The sequence below is a fragment of the Mustela nivalis genome, assembly GCF_964662115.1.
Source record: "Mustela nivalis genome assembly, chromosome: 16".
Lineage (NCBI taxonomy): Eukaryota > Metazoa > Chordata > Mammalia > Carnivora > Mustelidae > Mustela > Mustela nivalis.
The window spans coordinates 9135139-9146933 of NC_139035.1; the positions used below are offsets into that span (position 1 = coordinate 9135139).

The window sequence follows — 11795 nt, forward strand, 5'->3', positions numbered from 1 at the left end:
TCCAGATGGCTACAATCCTGAAATATTTACCTGTTGCAAATTCTTTTCAGAATTAGGTGATCAACCTAGGGCAGGGAATAAAGAGTCAAGTTTAAGAGAACTTGCCATCTGTTCGCACATCAGCCCCAACAGCAGTCTCATTGCTGATGCTGACAAACCATCTTACATATAATCCAGCAGTTATACGGGGGACCAGGTAAGAATATTATCCGTTCAATAATTGCATCACTCACTGCTAGAAAAAAAAAGTAAAAGATCTTGGGGATGTAGCCAAGAAGGAAGACTGCCAACACCACAGACCCTAAAGTTGCTGTGAATGTAGTGACCTATGAGACTGGTAAAATACAAAAGGACTAATTTAAAGTCTATACACAGAGAGTGAATGCGCCTATCTGAACAATTGGGCATCAATTCCTCCGGCAAAAAACTAGAGGGTCTTTTCTAAAGAAATGAAGGATCCTGAAGAAAAGAATCCTACATTCTGGCCCCTAGTAACCCCCCAACATACAAGTTGGTTCCCCACTCAACACCCCAAAATGAAGCCTACCAGTTGATAAACTTCCCCCAGGAACACAATTTCTGGTTGTGTTCCATTGCCATGGTCTCAGATGTGAAGAGCTAACCATCACCTGAGAGTTGGAAAAACAACGTAACATGAAAGACAAAGACCAAAATAAAGAGAAGAAATGATGCCGGAGGTAACAATTCGGGGAACACCAAGGAACCTAAACAAAGCTAACAGAGTAACATTGTCATCTGACAAAGGATGCCTCAAAATAATGACATCCACTAACATGAACAATCTTTCCAAAGCTCTTGGAAATGAAAACTATGATTGCTAAAATTAAAAATCTGACAGCACTGGAAGAAAAATCTGAAAAACTCTTTATGGAATAGAAAGGCAAAGAAGATTTTTGTTGTAAAAGAGACACAGAGGGGCACGTGGGTGGCTCAGTCTGTTAAGTGTCTGACTCTTGGTTTCCGCTCAGATCATGAGATCAGCTCCACATCAGGGTCCACACCCAGAGGGAAGTCTGCTTGAGATTCTGACCCCCTTCTTCTCCCTCCCCACTGCTGTTCCCCACCCCCACTCAAGTGTGCTCTCTCTCTCACAATAATCTTTTTAAAAATAAAAATTAAAAAAAAAATAAGAGACCTAGAACAATAAATTAGGGGGTCTATCATCTGACTAATAAGCATCCTAGAGACAGAACAGAAAAAATAAGAGAAAATCATCAAGGGACCAGAAACTTCTCATATGCAGGGGTTTATGCTGTGGCCTCACACACGAAAACACAGAGAATTAAAATAACCAAATTTCAGTTTCACTGATATTCTCTGTTGTTTTCTAGTCTCTATTTTGTTTCTCTTCACTCTCATCTTTACTATTTCCTTCCTTTTACTGGTTTTGGGTTTAGGTTGCTTTCTTTTTTTAGCACCTTAAGGTGTAAAGTTAGGTTGTCGATGTGAGACCTTTAACTGTCTTCAGTTTCTTGAACTGAACTGCCCATGCTTGCAACATCCCATGGTTTTACTGTTGTGCCTTCCTTGTCATTCATCTTTAAGTGTTTCCTGATGCCCCTTGTGATTTCTTCCTTGACCCACTTGTTGAAAGTGTGTTTTTTAAATTTCCATTGTTGGGCGCCTGGGTGGCTCAGTGGGTTAAAGCCTCTGCTTTCAGATCAGGTCATGATCCCAGGTCCGGTGATCGAAACCCGCATTGGGCGCTCTGCTCAGCAGGGAGCCTGCTTCCTCCTCTCTCTCTCTCTCTCTCTCTGCCTGCCAAATAAATAAAAGCTTAAAAAAAAAAAATACAGTGTGGTGATTTAGTAAATTTAAAAAACTGTGCAACCATCACCATAATCCCATTTTAGAACATTTCCATCACCCCATAAAAATTATTTGTGCCAGGAGCGCCTGGGTGGCTCAGTCAGTTGTCTGAATTTGGCTCAGGTCATGATCTTGGAGTCCTGGGATCCAGCCCTCCACTGGGCTCCCTGCTCAGTGGGGAGTCTGCTTGTTGTTCTGCCCCCTCCCCAGAGCTTGTGATCTTGCTTTCTCTCTCTCTCTGTCTCAAATAAAATCTTAAAAAATTCTTTGTGCCCATTTGCAGTCACTCCCCATTCCTGCCCCCAACCTCACAAATCTATTCTCTGTCTCTATTAAATTGCCTTTCCTGGACCTCTCATGTAAGTGAAATCATGGGATATGTCGTCTTCTGTATCTGGCTGTTTTCATTTACTGTAATGTTATGAAGTCATACCAGGGACTTCATCCCCTTTTTTGCCCATTATATAGATATACTCCCTCTTCTTCATTCATCTGTGCAGCATTTGTAAGTCTGTGTGGACATATCTTTTCATTTCTCTTGGCTAGACACCTAGGAGTGGAGTTTCTAGATCATATTTTACATTTATAATTACTTTTTAGAAGAACCTTCTAAAATGCACCAGTTTACACTCCTACCAGCAATGTATAAAGGGTTCCTATTTCTCCATATCCTCATCAATACATGTAATAGTGTGTCTTTTTTATTGTAGCCATTCTAATTGTTGTGAAGGGATGTGTTGTTTTAGTTTGCATTTTCGTAATGTGATTAATGATGTTGCTACTTCTTTTCTTGGTCATTTATATATCTTTGGTGAAGTGTCTATTCAAATATTTTGACCATTTTTGAATTAGGTTATTTTCTTTTTAATTATACCAGATCATTGTATATCATTATATATTCTGGATACGAGTTCTTTATAGATACATACTTTGCAAATATTTTCTCCTTATCTGTGGCTTGCCATTTCATTTTTGTAGAGGTATCTTTTGAAATATGAAAGTTCTAAATTTTGATCAAGTCCAATTTATTGAGTTTTTCACTTATAGATTGTATTTTCACTATCATCTTTAAAAAGTCTTCTGCCTAACCCAAGGTCATGTAATGCAGTCTACAGGTCACTCACTCACTTTATTTATTTATTTATTTAGGTTACTCACTTTAGATCCAAAAATTCAAGTAGGCTGAAAATTAAAGAATGGAAAAAGATGTTCTAATATCATAAAAAATAGAGTAAGTCAAAAACTGTCACAACAAAGGACTTATGTTTTGATAAAGGAGTCATCAAGAAATATTAAATATATAAATATATATAAATATAAATATATAATATATAAATATATAAATATATATTCACCAAACAGGGGCCCCAAATATATGAAGCAAACACTGATGGATTTGAGGGGAGAAATATTTCTGCAATAATAATGGTCTTCTGCTATCATTTTTAAATGTACTTTCCAATGACATGAAATGCCATCTTAAGCCTCTATTATCAAGCTCCCATGTATGTTGCAGTTACCTCTGAAATGCCCAGTGCATTCCCCTTGTGTATTCGTTCATTCCCATGACAACATCACTTACTCTGACTACAAGAGCTCAACAGTGTTTTAACAGCTGGTGAGGAACAACCTCTTGACACACTTTTTTCACAAATTCTCTTAGGAATTCTTGCACATTCATTTTTCCACCAAAGTTTCAATATAATTTTGTCTAGTTAGACAATCCCCTGGCAATTCGGACTGGAATGGCATTCAACTCACATACGCAATTGTGAAGGACATTCAGCTCTATCAATCCACTAATATATAAAAAATAAATATATTAAAAAGGGCATCTCCCCACCGAAATACCTTGTTCTGCCATGTAGTTCCCTTCTACTGTGCTTTAAAATTTGTTTCAGTTTTTCTGTGTCCCTGTTATGCCTCCATAATCGCATCTATTACATTTTGGCCTTGACCTTTTTTCTGGGGAAACACATTTTGGTTATTTGGCAGAGTCCTCCTCTAACTTTCTGCCAACTTTATCTGCCTCGCCAGCCCCTCATTCATTTTTTTCAGTTGCCCCAACTTTCCAAAATGTTTTCAGCCTCTGGGTCTTTGCCCTTGTTCCTGACTACTCACCCTCTTGATCTGTTTGAATCCCGTTTCTGCTACAGGCCATTTCTGACTCTTTCTGAACTGACGTTAAGTTCTCCTTCCTAACACCCTGCACTTTCTCATTGTGGCACAGATTGCTTACAAATACGTTTATCTGGCTGCTGCCTTACAATACACCACTGCACCCCCAACACCTAGCAGATTCTAGCAAATACTCTTGTCCAGTAGAGATTACTGTAATAGTTACCTAGGATTTCAAGACAACTGAATCTGAAGATCAGAACCTCTCTCTTAACCAACTTACACCTCTAAAGACTGAGAGGCGAGAATCACTCAACCTGGTCAAAATTGAGTAAATGTCTATCAACATCAATAGATTTGCACTTTTTTGATTAAAAAAAAAAAAAAAGCAGTGACTTGGAGAATCAATGCTTTTTTCTTCATTTGTTTTTTCTGGTAATCTCTATACCCAACGTGGGGCTCAAACACGACCTGGGACCAAGTCGCATGATCTTCAAACTGAGACATCCAGGTGATGTCTCAGTTAAGAGGGTTTTTTTGTTTTTTTTTTTTGTTGGTGGTGGTTTTGTTTTTTAAGTTTATTTGTTTAGTAATCTCTTTGGAGAACGAGTTCTTCACATCTGCCTCTGGACCATTACTAAAATGGTTTCAGTAACACAACACTTTTAGCCAAGAAGAGAATGTGGACTTAAAAACCCCGTTTCAACTCAACCTGATAAGTAGTTCAAGTAGAAAGATAAAGGGTAAGGAGAAATAAAAAGCCCATTCAATTTCCATTAGCATAAATAAAAATTATTTATTGTAATATTAAATACGAATTTTACACAAAAGTCATTATTGATTGGCAATGGGCTTGTAAGATCATCTGTACTATCCTTTTTGTTTATTGAATCCAGCAAGGCTGGCTCTATTTCAGAATTTTCTGAAGTATTGATAAAAATAGTTCTAGTGAAGACAAAAGGTATTTACATTCTTTTCTAAGTCTGTTTTGATGTCTCCCCACCCCATCCCTACATACTACAGGAATAAAGCTCTTTTTTTATATACTAGTATTACCAGTACTTCTTTTACTAGAACAAAAACACAATACACAAACCATACTAGAAATATTTGGTTCTTTTTAATCAGCTATTGATGGTATAATAAAATAAATTTAAGTGGCACCTAATTTAAACATTTAAAATAGTTCACTGAAGGATAATCTACAACACAGTAGGTTAAGCCTAATTGTCAAAACAACACCTCTTTTTTTCCAAGAAAGAAAAAATAAAGGCATGATCAAAATTATGACTGACAATTTGGGTTCATGTGGACACTTATAGATGATTCTGTAGGCATACTGGCAGGCACAATGTTGAAAATCAATCCACTAGATTTAGAAATAATGGTAAGATTAAAAGAAAAAAACAAAAAAAACCAGCTATACATTTCAGAGTTAATGCCTGAAATTAAAGAAAAATATCCACCAATTATCACAACGATCTTTTAATGACTAATATTTTTAAACATTAAGATTGTTGTTTTAGGGAACATCTTTCTCTGGACATTTAATTAAATGCCCAATGTATTAAATAATTTACAGAGAAGTAAGTTTTGTGTTCTGTACAAATTAAAGGATACATGAATATAATCCCCTCCCCCTCCCTCGCCAAAGCTCAAATTTGCAATGGTCTCAGCAGAAAATAAACAGTTCACAAGTTAAACAGAATTTATAGCATTACAAAAGTTTACAGAATCCTCTTTTCATCATTTTTTTCCTAACGGCAAAGATCACACTGACAAATTGAATGACCAGAATGTAAAAAATATTTGTGCAAAACTGCATTAATTGTTCTTCCCGTTTAGTAGAGATAAAACCTAAGAACGCACAATGACAATAGAGAAGAAAAACTACACTGGAAGGAATTCTATTTTAGATTTCAAACAACACAGATCATACTATGACTAAACACTGAAAGAAAACGTGGCACCGTGAGCAGCAGGAGCAACACATGACTCGGCGATTCTGCCAGCGGAGGTGGCTGACACTGGAACAAGCCAGAAGTTTCTCTCCACATCAGCCAGCCATCTTCAGGGACTGGAAACAACTCTAGGGCTTAAAACTCACTTCGATGTCTGCCTTCTTGAAATTTGCAGATCATAAATGAAATATTTAATAGTCCTTTCCCTCCCTCCTGAAGGAGTGTTTCTTGCGTCACTGGAAATCCTTAAAAGAGCTGAATCATAGACTCTCTGGATTTACCTACCCCGATCCATTTCACTGGTAAGGGAAGAAAGTACAAGAATAGTATCAATTCATTTATAATGTTCAATCCTTGGGATGAAAAGATCCCCACTCTTCTCAGGGTCACTATTTAACTTTCCAGGTGCCTTCTGCTATCCTTTGCTGTCCTGCTAGAAGACCAGGCTGATTTCTAAACGGAACACACCGGTGCTGGTGTGTGCCTTACCAGTTCCAGTTTCAATCACGTGGTATTTCCAAGTCCTCAAAGCCTAATACTTAGGTTAGCAAAATACTGGCCCAAACCACCAGAGACTTATTGAACCCTGGATTAAGTCCCTAATTACTAGATGAGATCTAAGCATCTTTGATAAAAGCAGGATGCTAAGAGGTGACAGTGTAACTTTTGCATCTCAAAATGTAGAAACATCTGGAAGAGAATACTATTTTAACTTGCACAGACTAAACCAGTCTATAGGAATCTCTAAATATTAATTATACCACATGGGTTAACCTTCATGGAATTTTTATACAGGACACTGTTAAATTCACTCTCGCTTGTATTTCAAAAAAATGTTGACTAAGAGCCATAGCAAACATGCTGACTAAGTTGGACATCACGCTGGCTGGGGCAGCTAGCAATCTGGAAAACAAGACTAGTACTTGAGACGAACCACAATACAAATCAGAATAACTACACAATAGATTCTACATAAAGGACACCTTCTACCCACTTTGCTTTTGTCTTTTCAATCTCTACCCGTACAAGTAGAAGGAAGAAAGCAATGTGTTAAAAACTTCCATTAACTAGTCACAGCTATGACCTGGTTATGCCTAACTCCCCGGACAACTCCCTGGCCAGCTTGTTTTTTAATAAAGTTTTATTCTTTCCTCTCCTCTTATATTTTTTCAAACCGGATTTCCTATTTTCTGCACCAGTAATTTCCTAATTATTCAAGCAACCCCCCCAATTCCCAAGGGTAGTTTAATCGCAAATGGAAAAACCACAAACCATTTTTGGTGGAGGTGAAGATACAAAAGGCTTTGTGACTAAGAGGAAGAAAGCAACAAGCATGAATGTCACGGGGTAAATACCAGAGTAGTAGAGAATTAAGACAGAATCAAAACAGTGTGAGGTAACCTACTGTCTTCAGGCATACAAAGGATTAAAGAAAGATAACTATATTTACTCTAAGAAATAAGATTATTTTATATTTTCTAGGGCATTGCTGCAAATCATGAACACTCTACAAAATAATACTGATCTTTCTTTTATTGTATCTCAAAGGTAGACCGTTAAGTTAGAAACAGAAGAAAGACCGTTGTTCATAAAGTACACTTACCTGGAATTTGAAGTTCATCTTCAATAAATCGAACGTAATTTTGTGCATTAACAGGTAGTTCTTTAAACGTCCTTGCATTTGATATGTCTGTGTTCCAACCAGGCAGCGTCTTATACTGAACTTCAACTTTATTTAAGACTTCTTGGTTTGCTGAAAGTTAAAGAGTAAATCTGTTTTTCCATGGTGGAATGCTGCCTGTTGCCAAACAGCTTTTTCTATGTCAAAGGTTCATGATCTCTTATGAAAATCCTTGGAGCCAGAGGAGTTCTGGAATGCGAATGCAGTTTCCCAGAGTGCAGGAAGGTCAGACTGGACACTGACCACCTGAGGCAACGTTTTCATAATCCAACACAGTCCTGCAGCGACAGGCTAATTCACTCGAAGCAGAGAGATTATTAGTTCTAATAGCAACTCAAGTTTTGCTGTCAAAGGACTTTGGTGCCAAACTTTACACTTTCCATTTTTAGAGATTTTAGATACCCGACTGTGGATTAGAGATTATGGACCTATGTATGGTTGCATACAGGTGGCAACCTCACAGAAAGGAGAGGTTGCCACCTCTCACAGAAAGGAGACTTGCAAACGTGCTCTCATCTGGGAGAGCTACTGATTTTGTGATTGCACAAAGCTGACCGGGAAATTTTCTTTATTATCTCACCTAACCATTTTCTCTGCATCTCCTAACAGGAACGGAAAATGTACAAAAGGTAAGAACAGTTTAACTAGAGCTGTTACAGCGGATGCTGTGGGGATTCGGTCCAGGCTTCCCAAGTCAGGACTGAGACACTCATTCCCCCGCCTGTGGAAGCACTGCCCACGGAGGACTCGTGCTCAGAAACTGCCCCCCGCTGAAGGGAGCTGCCTCCTTGGAACAGCCCAAATCCCTCAACTGGTCAATGTGGACAACAGGCAGCACAAAAACATGGGTTCTGAGAAAAAGAAAGCTCCCAAGCAAGCCCTGAAACTATGCAACTCTCTGCCCAGGGACAATTTCCCAGCCACTGGAAGCCACGACACCAGAGTCAGTGGAGAACAGTGGTCCCACTGAGCTGAGAAGGCGGATAATCAGGTTTCAGGGAAGCTGAAGTGGCGAGAGGCATCACGGTCAAGTGTCAGAGGAGGGGGCTATACATGGAGCTCTCACCCCTCCGAAGTCCGTGTGAGAGTCCCTTCACATGGGAAGGACCCATGGGATCACTGGAAGGCTTACCAGATGTTAGCTGTCACACAGTTGAGGGGACAGGTTCTAGAGGTCAAGCAGTGCTAAGAGAAGGGGTGGGACGGGGTACACCGGAGCTCCAGCACTGCCCGACTAGAGCGATCTCTTTACACCTTGGTAACTCTCCTGGCGTCCAGCTGGGAGAGCAGAAAGGCTGCTCCTTAAAATGTAAAAAACCATGTTCACGAGTATAACTGACTACTGACCCTCCATAACAAAGCCTAAAACCAAGCTACCGAGATCCACAGAGGAGACAGAATTTGGAGACTGATCCACACCAGGTTAAAGGTTTGGGCAATACCCAGGGCACTCATGTAACTATACTAACAGAGCAGAAAACTGAGCTTATGCGCAAGTTCAAGAGGATCAGCCAGTAATTCAACTGTCCCCTGAAACAAGAACCAACACTCTTTAGAGGAGGATAACAGAATCTGAGTCACTACACTGTTAAGCACATTCAACCAGAAGTCATTGGTCATAAAACAGTGATCCACAATCAAGGAAAAGAATAGTCAAGAGAAACAAGACTGGAGATAGCCCAGATGTCAGACTAACAGGTAATGATTTTAAATGTGTTTCTAAGAACTTGAGGTGATCCTTGGTTGCCAAGGACTGGTCATCACCATCAAGTCACAAAACCTGTACCAGCCTACCAAGTTTCATTCAAGTGCATATTCCTTTGTTTGGCATATTCCCAGGCTTATACGGTGACTAAACAAATGAACAGTTCCTATTCTGGAAGCTGGAAACATTTATGGAACTTCCTGAGTAACTGAAAAAATCTTGTAACTAAAGATATGCCTGAAGAAACACAGTGCCTCATGTAGGAAGTCTTCCTACAACCACCCACTTTTGACATAGGAGATGAGAAAATCATTCCTATGGCTTCGAGAACAGGGTAGGTAAATGTATTAGGAGCCTGCTTACTCTTTTGAGTAGCACTCTTTTTTCCTACCCCACGTTTCTCCAGGAAGAGAAGCATGCCTACATAGAAGTTACTTTCAAAGTAGGGAAGATGAGATTTGGGAACAGCACAGCTGGCTGAGCTCAGAGGGACCATGTTTCTCTTTCCTATTTTGAGTCTGAACACATGCTTACTACTGCAATCCAGGATTCAAATGCACAGCAGCTATGAAACAAATGCCAATAACATGTGAATATACTTGTGCTATCCACAAAGAGGGTACCAACCCCGTGGCTCTATACCACAAACTACACAGAACTTCATGAAATGGCTCCAACATGTTCACCTAATAATATTCTTTGTATCACAGATAGAAAAAAGTACCTGGGAAATGAGGTATGATTTCACCATCTAACTTGTAAGCAACTCCAACTTTTATTTCCGTAAACATGTCCAAAATATCCAATTTGGTAAGTGCCAACCTAAGTGGAAGGAAAAGCAATGTTCAAACAGCAAACCTCTTCAAAATATATCAAATCTCCCAATAAACTGCCTGGGAAATAGTTTCAAAGGAAAAATCTGTACAATTAGAGAGAACAGTAGGTTTGGCATTCTTATCTGTAAATTATTTGTTTTTTATCCTTTATTTGTTATTTGCTGGAAGTTAAGTCAAATTATTACAAACAGGAATACATTTGTTTACATATTTATGTACATGTGTGAACAGCAACTTTTTACCAGGTGATTTCAGGGAGCCAGGCAGGGTGCTATATGCTCTCACTGTATTTCTCATCTAATTTTCAAAACACCCACACGAAGTAGGTAATATTATTATCTAGATTTTGTTTATTTATTTATTTTTAAGATTTTGTTTATTCATTTGACAGAGAGAGATCACAAGTAGACAGAGTGGCAGACAGAGAGAAGGAAGCAGGCTCCCTGCTGAGCAGAGAGCCCGATGTGGGGCCCGATCTCAAGACCATGGGATCATGACCAGAGCCGAAGGCAGAGGCTTTAACCCACTGAGCCACCCAGGCGCCCCAATTATTATCTAGATTTTAAAGGTGATGGAAAAGGCACAGAAAGATTCACTTAACCAAAGTCATGGCACAACGCGTGAATCTGAGATTTGAGTTAGACATTAATCAGGCCCTAAATGGGTTATATTGCCTCCCTTCCATATAAGCAAAATGCACCATCTACCTACCTACCCACCTACCTCACTTCCCTCTATACTGACATGCACGGGGGAGTAACAGGATTCCTTTTTCCCAACTGTGGATGTGTAGGAAGACAACCTGGGGCCTTTTCCTGTGGGTCCCCTTCCCTAGATCTTGGTCCACTTGAACCCTGAGCTACGATTTCCTCTGGAGTCTAAACAGTGAACTTTTTCTACCAGGGTACTACTTTTTAAGCTTGCACTCCACAAAATGTAACCTGTGGTCATGAACTGTACCTTAGTTCCCTGAAAGAAATGTTTCTAAGAAACTTACGCAGTAAATCCATTAATCATATGAGCATATTTGAGCAAAACCAGGTCCAGCCAGCCACACCTTCTTTTCCTACCAGTGGTTACCCCAAACTCTCGACCTCTTGTTTGTAATAATTCTCCAATTTCCTAGAAAACAGAAAATAGGACTTTAGGATTATAACACCAATGCTGTAAAATCTAGCAGAATTATGCATAAGATCACATAACAAGTCAAAAATCTTATAGAGATGAACATCTTCCAAAAAATTACTCAGTGGAAGACCGAATTCCATATCAATGATGTGTGAAGTAGGCATTATTTGGAACAGATCCACTTTTGGCTTCAATTTTTACCACTTCTGTAAAACCAGTATTTTTTATGATGTTAGATAACTTCTTAAAATTTAGATTAACATAGAAAATGCTACATATTAGAAACAAGGTTAATTAAGTATTTATTAAATTTATTAAAATAGACAAGCCAATTGTTCCAAGAACTGCAGTTCAATGATCCTCCTGAAAATCATAAGACAAACTCTCAGCGAGTCAGTAGTTCTGGAAGGCACAACACCCTTTCGGAAAGAATGAAGGCTGACGGCAATGCTCAAGATCTAAGCCGCAGGGGTGGCTGGGAGGCTCAGTCAGCTCAGTGTCTGCTTTCAGCTCAGGTCATGATCTCAGGATCCTGG

The 11795-nt window shown here is 39.1% G+C and overlaps 1 pseudogene across 1 annotated transcript in view; it reads right to left on the reverse strand.

The window, feature by feature from the left end:
* Positions 1-60: 60 nt before the first annotated feature.
* LOC309849554 (protein-L-histidine N-pros-methyltransferase-like) overlaps positions 61-11795 on the reverse strand; it is a 13797-nt pseudogene continuing 2062 nt past the window's right edge. Inside the window, exons 3-6 of the transcript in view lie at positions 11129-11253; positions 10020-10117; positions 7513-7662; positions 61-65 (exon numbers count right to left, since the gene is read on the reverse strand). The product of the transcript in view is annotated as a protein-L-histidine N-pros-methyltransferase-like (transcript). The remainder of the gene's footprint in view (positions 66-7512; positions 7663-10019; positions 10118-11128; positions 11254-11795) is intronic.